Source organism: Parasteatoda tepidariorum, chromosome 2 (assembly GCF_982258835.1).
Source record: "Parasteatoda tepidariorum strain Cologne lab strain chromosome 2, Ptep-v5.0, whole genome shotgun sequence".
Lineage (NCBI taxonomy): Eukaryota > Metazoa > Arthropoda > Arachnida > Araneae > Theridiidae > Parasteatoda > Parasteatoda tepidariorum.
In genome coordinates, this window is record NC_141756.1 from 96172388 (window position 1) to 96183674 (window position 11287).

The window sequence follows — 11287 nt, forward strand, 5'->3', positions numbered from 1 at the left end:
ATAAAAAATCCTGTCAAGTTGCCCTGATTTTTGATGTTCTTCAACGTTGATTGGGGATACATCTTTAAAATTTTAAACGCAGTGATTAATAAAAAAAAATTAAAAAATTTTTTTTAACGCATGTAATTAAATTTTAAAGCAATACTTGTATCTAACAAAACACGAGTGTTTTTGTTCTTTTTTTTATTCTTTTTATCCGCTCAATTATTGTTATTAATTTTGAGTAATATTTAAATTTCTCTTTTTCAATGATGTAATTCATGTTTTTTTTCTTTCTTTTTGTAAATGATATCATTGGTAGAGAAAGCTGCCCTTCTATGGATATTTTGATATCGGTATTGGTAATGATCTCTAATGATATTTACCAATGCCCAATAAATGTGTTTCTTAAATTTTATTTTAACTGTCCTCTCTGTTGGAGAAAATCTTTTGACACAGTGATAAAAAATACTTGAGAAATGTAATAAAATTTTCAATCTCTTATGTACTTGTACCTAATACGAAACACGAAAAGTGTTCTTGTCCATTTATCCACATTTTATAAATCATAATCATTTTAGACATTTTGCTCCCTTCTTCTTTTATAGCGTTACTGCGCATTAGAAAACCTTGGCTTCTTGTTGTTCTTTTTACCCTCCAATGATATTATTTGTTGATGTTATCAGTGGAAAAAAAGGGGCTTCATTTCAATAGGGAAATTGCGTTATCGTCGTTACGATTAATAATGATATCTGATAATATCCACTACACCAGGGAACAATTTATTATTATTATTATTATTTTTGCATGAGAGATTTTTTTAAACAGATCTTAGATATTCTGATTTCAAATCTGTTCTCTCGAAGCTATAAGCTTTTCTTAAAATGACATTTTTTACTTTATTTTTTGCCGAAATGTACAGGTTTAAAAACTTTATGAATAAGCAGGGGGTCGTCTAAATGTTGCTACTAACTTCTTGGAGTGTTAGGTTACATCGTCAGGATTAAAAATGGCATAAAAATCCATGCCCGGAAATGCGTCTAGGGGTGCTTCCCCGATTATAAACAGCTCCTTCGTGTGCTTCTAAATAGGTCATAATATTGAAGCATCCTTAGCTGCTTATAACAACTTTTATTGGTCATTTTAATCTTAATAATGTGTCCTAACTGCCTTATAAGTTTGCCGCAATATTTGTGCGAACTCCTTCTATAAATAACGTTCTTGAACTTGTACATTTTGACAAAAATTATATTATTAAAAAACTGTAGCTTGGACAGAGAAACCGATTGCAGAAGTGAAATTTATCAAAGATCTGTTAAAAAAAAAGCAACGAAAAATTAATAAAGAAAACAAAAATGTTTCCCCAATGTTATCGATATCAACAAAAATCTATAAATAATTATTGAAGACCTTGATATTATTATTTACCATCATATGCGTACATTCTGGTAGCTCTGTAGCTTTCAATACAGAATTTACTGCGAATTAAAAAGAGAAGTGCGAAATAGGTCTATGCTGATAAAAAAGGGAAAACCTTGGAAGCGTCACACAAGATACATGACCTATGATTCGAATCCCCCTCTCCTCTTCCATATGGTCTCTCAGATTCTTGGTCTCGTCTTAATCGCCTGCCCTTAATTCATCAATAAATCATTCTCCATAAACAAATCGCTCATCTGTTCGCTCTATTCCGCTGTCTATAAATTCCTAACCGATCATTTACTCATCATGATTTTGTTTATTTTTCCCGCTCTTCCTCTCACGAAAGAGGTTCGAGGACAAACCGCTAGATGACGCAACTGCAAACGCCTTCTTAATGTTTACAAATCGTTTGCTTTTACTTTCTCTTCCTCGTCAATTGCGTCGCATTCTATATCATATTGGTATCGTTTGCTTGTAAATAAAATGTTGCCATGCGGAATTTATAATTCGTTAATACAAGGAAAAATATCGAAAGACAAGTTGTGTTGTTTGCTTGTTGTTCAAATAATTTTGTTTGTTTTTCATAACAAAAATAATAAAAGTAATAGCCTCACATTGTTCCTTTATAAATGAATATTCGTTCATGAACCTGTCAAAACAAATCACCATGTGGATTGCTGTTGCAGGTAAAATGTGTCACTTTAATATATTGTTTTTGTTTGCGAATTTTTAATTTTTTAAGTTCATTTCTTGATTATAGTATACTTGAATCTCAAAAGTTTAAAAATATAAAGTTCCTTTTAAAAAACATGAAATACGCAGTTTAGTAAACTTTTCCGTTCCACTTTTTCTTTGAAAAAAAAATGGAATTTTAAAATATGCATATTAATAAAGGATCAGATAAATGAATAATAAAATTTTATAAATTAATTTTAGGAGTTTGTATTTGTAAAATTATTCAAGTAATAATAATTCTAAATATAAATATGAAATTGCAAAACTTGTTGTTAATGATATATTATTTTTTTCAATATACTATTTTAAATCAATTTCACACATTTTTAATGAATTGAAATTCTATTTTGGAATATTAAATATTCTTAAAAGATGGGTTTTTTTTAATACTAAGTAATTTTGTAATATTGTATAGTTTTAATTTTTCATAAAAAACTGTTTTGTATTGTAAAATAATATTAAATAATTTTAATCAGGTTGCTAGTTTTCAGAAAAGGCAAAATATTGATAGAAAAGGAAACATTTCTTTTTATTCTTTTTTTGGGAGGAATAAATTATCTATAACTATTGCTATATATTAATAGTTATGATATTTATATTTTTTAGGAACTTTCATGAGTAAACATATATGTTTAGACTATTGATAAGTCTTTTATAAAAGTTGATAATCTTGGAATAAATTTGGAATATTTAAATTTTTTGGGAAGTTTAAAAGGGGAAAAAATAGCGCTTTAGAGTGACTGTTAATAATCATAATTTTACTCAATATTTTTAATTTTAAACGTTATATTTCTCAAAAATATAAATTCTTGTTGTTTTGTGAATCTAGCTGAAAGTTAGATAGGATTTACTAATAGCATTTTGTTCAGAAAGCTTTTGTTTTTTTCTTCCAAGGTATTTTTATTTGTTACTAGTAAGTCAGAATTTAACTGTACGACCTGTTTATTTACTTCATTGTTTATTTTTTAATATATAATATTGATTGGTCATTTTCAAAATATATTAATATAATTATTTATCTGAGTAAAACCCAAAGTTATTAGACACATGCATTGAATATATCCTAACCGCTAACCCATCGAACTTATTATTTGTAGAAATGAGAAAAAGGCGCTATTTAAATAAGTGTAATTCATTTAGTTATAGATTTGGTTTTAAAATATAACGAGTGCGTAATTTCTGAATAAAATATAGATTTATGTATTACATATTAAGAGATTTTGGTGCTACGAATGTCTTTATCTAGAATAATGTTAACAAAAAAAATCAATCACTGTAGTCTTTAACTTTTTGAAAAAGGGACGTTTTCCAAAGATGGAACAACGGCATTTAAACGCTTAACATACTCAGACTTTAATGATTCTAGAATGAGAATGTAATTAAGGTTTAAAGTATTGTGTTGTCCGGAAACTTCGTGCCAATTTTCGATAGGTGGAGATCCGCAAAAAATATTCAAGTGGTAGCAAAATTTAAACTATAAAATATATTTCTTCTTTTTATAAATGGATCATTAAATTTACCCAAAAGATTTGGAAACTTATTGCATGTATAGAAGTCTGTTACATGCTGGATGACTATTATCTAAATTGAAGTGGTTGCTAAATTAGTAAAACTTCAAATTGCTTTGATGCAACCACTTGAATATTTTTTGGAAGCTCTACCTATTAAAAATTGGTTCGAACTTCGAACTTTTTGGATTACTCAACATATAAAGCGAAGTGATAGTCAATTTATTTTTAAACTAAAGTGATAGTTCTATTTTCTTTCAATCACCTAATCTCGTCTCACTAAATATATTTAAAACCTTCTTTCGCCTAGCGTTCTTTTAACACACTGAGGATTATGAACTTTTTTCATAAAAGTAAAAGTTGGCAACACAGTTATTTTGTTCTTGAAATGTATCTTAGAGAGAAAAAAAATTATTTTATCATTACATTTTAATAGATATATAAATATTTATATTGTGATCTAGAATTAGAGCATTGCGGTATTTTTAAAACTAAAGAGGTAGTTGAAGGTACAAAATATTGGAATAATCTTCACATAAATCCGCATTTTCTTTTTCATATAGTGTTTTTTAAACAAAAACGTAATGTTGCATTTTCTCAATAGTAGTCTTAAATGGGTTGTGTAGGTGATTCCCTTTTTCAAGAAGGAAGCATGAGAATTATTTTTGCAGAAACGAGATACTACTGTCCACCTTACCATATTAATAATTATATGTTTGGATCTGAAATGAGACACCAACTTCAACTTGGCTTCCAAATTCTTTAAAGTGTTAGCAACTTAACCATTGTGTGCCAACTGCTCAGCTTCTTGCAAAATATTATATAAAATGATAAAGAATTAAAAAGTAACGATTAAGGAATTCTGTTTTAAGTTTTATAAAGCTTTACCACGAGTTCTGAGACAAAACGGCATTTTATATGATTCATTCATGATTCGTGGTAAGCAATTTCACATTTAATCAAATTTATTAAATAGATAATTATAAATTAAATCACAAATTTTGCTACCACTGGAAAAGATTTGCTGCAAAGTGGTTGAAGTTGATATATATGGTAACCCGAACTGGTTTCATTTCCTTCCGCACTTATCTGCAAATTTTATAGATGTGTTTTAATTGCTTACAAAATTAAGATAATTATTCTATCATAAATTCAAGTTGAAACCTTTGCAACAACGACAAATTCGATATGTATTATCAAAATTGAATTTGAAGCTAATAATGTCCAACTCCATTTGTTATTTTTAACCTAGTACAGAAAACAAGAGCACTGAGTCCAGTATTGTCTACATGAAGTAGGTACTTTTATTCTACGTGAAGAACTTTTGAATAAATGAATCCTCATTTGCATTGCATTAAAAGAAGAATCATTAAAACCTGCTTGCTTTTAACCCGAAAGAGTTACTAACCCATAGTCGTTCTACCATCAGTTTATATCAGAATTGTGATCTAAAAATCAGAGGGTGGCATATATAACAATCTGGCATTGCTGAGAGTTTTACTTTACTTCGTATTTATTTTATTCTGATAATTTCAAAAATAGAGATTATAGTAAATAACGGTTAATGTATCAAAACATTTTACAGCTTTATGATCATGGAGAGCTCTTAGATGTAATAGAAAAAATGCTCCAAAGCAAGTAAGACATAGTAAAAAATACAGCAAATAAAATAACTAAAAAGAAAAGTCAATGAGCATGTTTTTTAGTGACTGAAGAGAAATACAGGTATTTTAATTGCGTCGGTAAATAGCTGCATAACTAAAGACAAATTTTAATTACGTTGTTATCTTTTACCGGGAAAAACTAAACTGGTAGTAAGAACATTTCATTTCTATCTTTCTTTTAGAAAAAGTAAACTGTCCGTGATTACTTTTTCTGAAAGAAAGATAGAATTGAAATGTTCTTACTACCAGTTTAGTTTTTATATTGGCGAACGGTATTTATATTGATTGTGGAAATCAAAAATAGTTGACTCTTCTAGAACGTTCTACTAATAATTTTCTTCCCCGGCCTAGTAGTATTCTGTTATGCTGAGAATATTATGCTGAGAATAGAAGGTATTTTAATTGCGTCGGTAAATAGCTGCATAACTAAAGACAAATTTTAATTACGTTGTTATCTTTTACCGTTGTTATCTTTTACCGGGAAAAACTAAACTGGTAGTAAGAACATTTCATTTCTATCTTTCTTTCAGAAAAAGTAAACTGTCCGTGATTACTTTTTCTGAAAGAAAGATAGAATTGAAATGTTCTTACTACCAGTTTAGTTTTTATATTGGCGAACGGTATTTATATTGATTGTGGAAATCAAAAATAGTTGACTCTTCTAGAACGTTCTACTAATAATTTTCTTCCCCGGCCTAGTAGTATTCTGTTATGCTGAGAATATTATGCTGAGAATAGAAGGTATTTTAATTGCGTCGGTAAATAGCTGCATAACTAAAGACAAATTTTAATTATTTTGTTATCTTTTACCGTTGTTATCTTTTACCGGGAAAAACTAAACTGGTAGTAAGAACATTTCATTTCTATCTTTCTTTCAGAAAAAGTAAACTGTCCGTGATTACTTTTTCTGAAAGAAAGATAGAATTGAAATGTTCTTACTACCAGTTTAGTTTTTATATTGGCGAACGGTATTTATATTGATTGTGGCAATCATAAATAGTTGACTCTTCTAGAACATTCTACTAATAATTTTCTTCCCCGGCCTAGTAGTATTCTGTTATGCTGAGAATTATGTACAAATAATCATGAATGATGTCCTGGATATGAGTGTGTAAGAAAATTTGATAAAGCAATTTTGTTCAATGATTGTAATTTAAAAGCAGAACATTTTCTTGAAGTCGTTGACTTAGGGCTGACTTAAAAAGTGTAATGCCGATAAAAGTGTATCGCTGAAAGACTTTGATGTGTCTCATTGATGCTTATTCATAGATTCTTTCATGGCTTAGCATTCTGCCATAATCTACAAAGGAAGTTCACTCACCCAAGATAAAAGCATCTCGTGAATGATCAGAATGAGTAAGGAGTTCGTAAAAGAAAACTGACATAATTAGAAGATTTTTCCTGATACGGTCTTACAGTTGAATTGCAGAATTAATTTTTTAAACTTAGAAAATTATCTTTTTCAAATCTAATGATTAAACTATACCTACTCATCTACTGCTACTGAATTTTCACACAGAGCTGCCAACACGGAAGCATTAGCTCACCGAAATGTTAATAGCGGTAACAAGTTAAAATTAAGTAAGTAAATGTGTTAAAAAATTTCCAAGTAATTTGAAAACATCACAAATGCTGAGCACATGTACTGTTTTTGAGGAAGATTTCCTTAAGTGATAAGGAAGTTATAATTACAGGCAAGGTTTGTGATTTAAAAAAAAGAAGAAAAAATCACATTTCTTTGATTTAAATCGGGTATTTTTTTGAATTTATAAGGATACTTCTAGAAGTTTTGTTTAAAATTAGTTAAATTTTGTAAATGCAATTATAATTGAAATATTATTTAAAATACATCATAACAATATATTTCATGTATATGGTTATATTACTGCATTAAAAATTACTCATGCAATACGCGCAAATATACAAACCAAAATTTTAACAAAAATAAATGTATCATTGTTAATAACTGGAAAATAATAAACAAAAATTACATAAATAATTTCGCAGATTTAAAATTTAAAAAATATGTATTTAATAATAGCATTAAATTTTTAGTTAGTATTCTGTGAGAAATCCACTAGAATTAGAAAAATCCATGAGAATAATAAGTGCAGCAATTTTACTAATTTAACTAACACGGCAAAAGATTTACTTACATTAAATTTTAAAACTATAGAAACGAATAAAAAAATTAAACCATGTCATATTAAACGGCAGTTTAAAGTAATTTTTTCTTTAAAAAAAAACAGTTGACTTAAATTATGATTCTGATTATAGATAAGAATGGGAGAAAAAAATGGATATAGGCTAGAATATTTTTAGATTTTGCCAGAGTTTAAACTCACCATCTTATGATTATCGTGTATTTATGTATGTGTTCAAGTTCTATACATTTAATGTTGGATAAAATCATTTAAAATTAAATTTAGAAAACTGAAAACTAAGTATGAAAGTTTTCATTTTACTGTCATTTTAGATTTAAAAATAATGTTCATAGCAGAAGCCGTAAAAGTTGTCCTTTGTGTTAACTATAAAAACTATTATGCTCAACCGAGTTAAAAGCAAGGCGGGAAGAGAAAAAACTGATAGTAAATCCACTTCATTCACAGATAGTTTTCGTTCGGTGTAAAATACGTTCTTACTATTCTAAATTATAATTTTTTAATAACCATTTACTTTTAATCAGGTGAAAAAGCAGTCTTTATATTAGTTATAACCGTGAAAAAACTTGATAGTTTTGGATACTTCATCCCGAAAAGCTAAAATCAAATGATTTTCTAACCTGTTTTTGCTCTTTTTCGTTTTGTTCTATATAAGCTTACTCATAGTAAAATTTTGTAGCTCTGTTTGTGGCAACTAGGGGAATCTGTTCTCCGTAGGAACATTGGTAGAGATTCCAACTTGCTCCGGACAGCGGATAAATATTTTCGAGTGGTAGTCTTTTAATGTATGATTCTTGATTTAGTGAATTCGATTTATAGTGTTTTTACTCACCATTACTTCTAAATAATTCAAAGCCTTATGTCATACGCCACTTTGTTGTAGTTAAGCCGTATTGAGCTTTCTAAAAAGTTGGCAAAATAACCCGAAAATCTACAAATTTTAGCTTTTAGTTCTGTGCCGTTTTTTAAAATATTTGTTGAATCTGGAGCAGTTGGCGTCGCTGTATAAGTGATACTTTAATGTTATATGATTATACAGTATGATTTCTTGTATCTCGTTTTTAATATTCGAAGGAAAATATATTCTGCTTTAATTGGCAGTTTGCGAAATTTTGCTAAAGAGCCTTCATGTTCACTTATAAAAAATGGAAAATTCACGCAGTACAACTCGGGGAATATGCCACCACGTTGCGGAACCGTAGATAAATATATGCATGTACTTTAGCTCTATGTTGTTTAAAGAATAATGGTTATAAGAAAATGGTATGTTTAGAAGCTAACTGTTTTAATTTCTAATCCTGATTACGTTTTTGAAAAAAAAAATTGGTTCCATACTGGGCACACGGCTATGGAAAGTTTTAAACCCTATATAAGTTTTTTTTTTCCAGTTCTTTGTATTTTAAACTGGAATAAAAAATTTTAATTTTTGCAGTTTTTCTCAAAAAAAGAAATAAGTGCAAGTATTTTTACTATAAAGCATTAGTGGTTTATTTCTAGAATATTATTGCTTGTGTTATTTTCTAGAGAAGAAAAGTAAAAAAATATGATCTAATTTAGATTTTTTTTTCTTTCAGATTTTATTTCCGAATTATAATGGGCTTTGAACTTGCCTCGTGACTGTTAACAACGACAATGTTCTGAAATACGATTATGTTAGACCTGTGTGCAAAACTGGATTATATTAGAAGGAACTGCAAAAATTAGAAAACAAGTAAAAATAAAAATTGCTTGCAAGGAGCTAGATGTCGAAGAATGGGATTGAATGAAGTGACAAATACATTTAATTTAATTAATCAATTAATTAGGTTAAGTAATTATTAATTAATTATTGGGTCTTTTGTAAAGTATGTGTTGATTTTCAATGGGCGGAACTCTCAAAGGTTCGCCAAAAATATTCAAGTGGTAGCTAGTTTACCCAATTTCGCGACCACTTTAATTTTGATAATATTTATCGAGTATGCACCTGACTTGTATGTTTGCAATAAGTTACCAAATCTTTGTGATGATCAAAAATTTTATTTTTATTTTATAACCGTCGTTGAACAGCCGACCCGACTTTTGGGTTTACGACTACTAATGTTCAACTCCGTAGCCTTGTAATTTTGAACCCAGTCCAGAAGACAAGGGAACTCCTGGATCAAGTATTGGGAGAAATTTGCCTTCGTGGAGGACCTTTTGTTGGAACTAACCCACATTTGCGGAACATGGAGAGGAAAACTACAAAAATCTCCCACGGTTAGCCTGACGGCAAGGGGACTCTAACCCATGATCTGTCTACCACTGAGGATATTTCACGTCAGCTGTGTGGTCGGTGCAAGCCAGATGCAGAATTCGCATCGACCAGCCATTGCCGGGATCGAACCCCGGTTCACCTCATTGGAAGACGAACGTTGCGAACCCTTTAATTTTTATAAACTATTTTTAAAAATAAGAACTATATTTTATGATCTAAATTATTCTACCTCTTGAATATTTTTGGAAGACCCAGTATATGATTAACGATGTTAAACGTTGAAGCAATGATGTTTTTTTTTTTTTTTTTTTTTTTTTTTTTTTTTTTTTTTTTTTTTTTTAGAATGATTTAAAAAGTGGTATAAAAAGTTTGAGTATGGGGACTTATTACCAAAATTTTTATTTTATTCAATTTTGTCTCATTTTTGAATGTTATAATTACAGGGTTTCCACTTTCCAGTAAAATTTAAAAACTGGTAGAAAAATATCAAGAAATCAAAATGTGGCTAATTAAGCACCATTGATCAAAAATATTTGAAAATTAAATATTTGTGTTACAACTCCCAACTGAATATCTAAAATTCATGTGAAATTAAAGTCTGAAAATCTTATGATACTCTTATAAAATCTTTGTCACCACTTTTTAAATTTTTTCCAGGCAACTTTGAATAAGTACGATAATGCGAAAAACATGTGTCCTACTTATTTACCAATCATTAAAAACTAACTGCTTATCAGCACTTAACATCATTTTAACGCTAATCATCATTTTCATTGATGATTAATGTAAAATGGTTACAAATGTATCTATTTAGATTTAGAATAGCAATGTCATTATAATATTAACTTCAGATTCTTATTGATCAGCCTTTTGATTTACATTCCTTGTGTGGGTGGAAAAATGGTTAATGTAAATGTTTAAAAAAATTAACTTTTGTTTTCAAAACAATAGTTATACACATTATAACAATCTTAACTTTATAACAATCTATGTAAAATCTTAATTATCAGGTGATAACTATACAGCTTTATTGTTTTTAAGTGACTGAACCTGGTTTTCACTTGTTTACGTTAGTGTATTAATTGGTTAAATTAGGCGATATATTATGTAAATTCGACGATTAGATAAATTAGACGGCATATTATATAAATATAGAATATTTATTATATCAGGTATTATATTATAATAATTAGATCAAATTAGTAGGCGCGCTGTAGTTTTTTAATAATAGCATGTTTTATACGAGTTTATATGCAATACTTTTATATTTAAACATACATGCAATGGGTTTTTATGCAGGAGATTTATTTATATACTTCCTATTTGTATTTAAATTTAACGTATTGCATTACAATGTTAACCAATTGATACACGAACGCAAACAAGTGCAAACCGGTTTCAGCAGCGTAAAAACAATATGGCTGTATAGTATCACCTGATAATTAAGATTTTACATAAAATCTTATAATGCGTCTAATAATTTTGCCAGGACTGTAAATGTTACATTTGCCCTTCACTTACTTCAAATAAAACAACAACAAAATTTGTTTTTATCCAAAGGTAACTTTAAATTTGTATAAATAT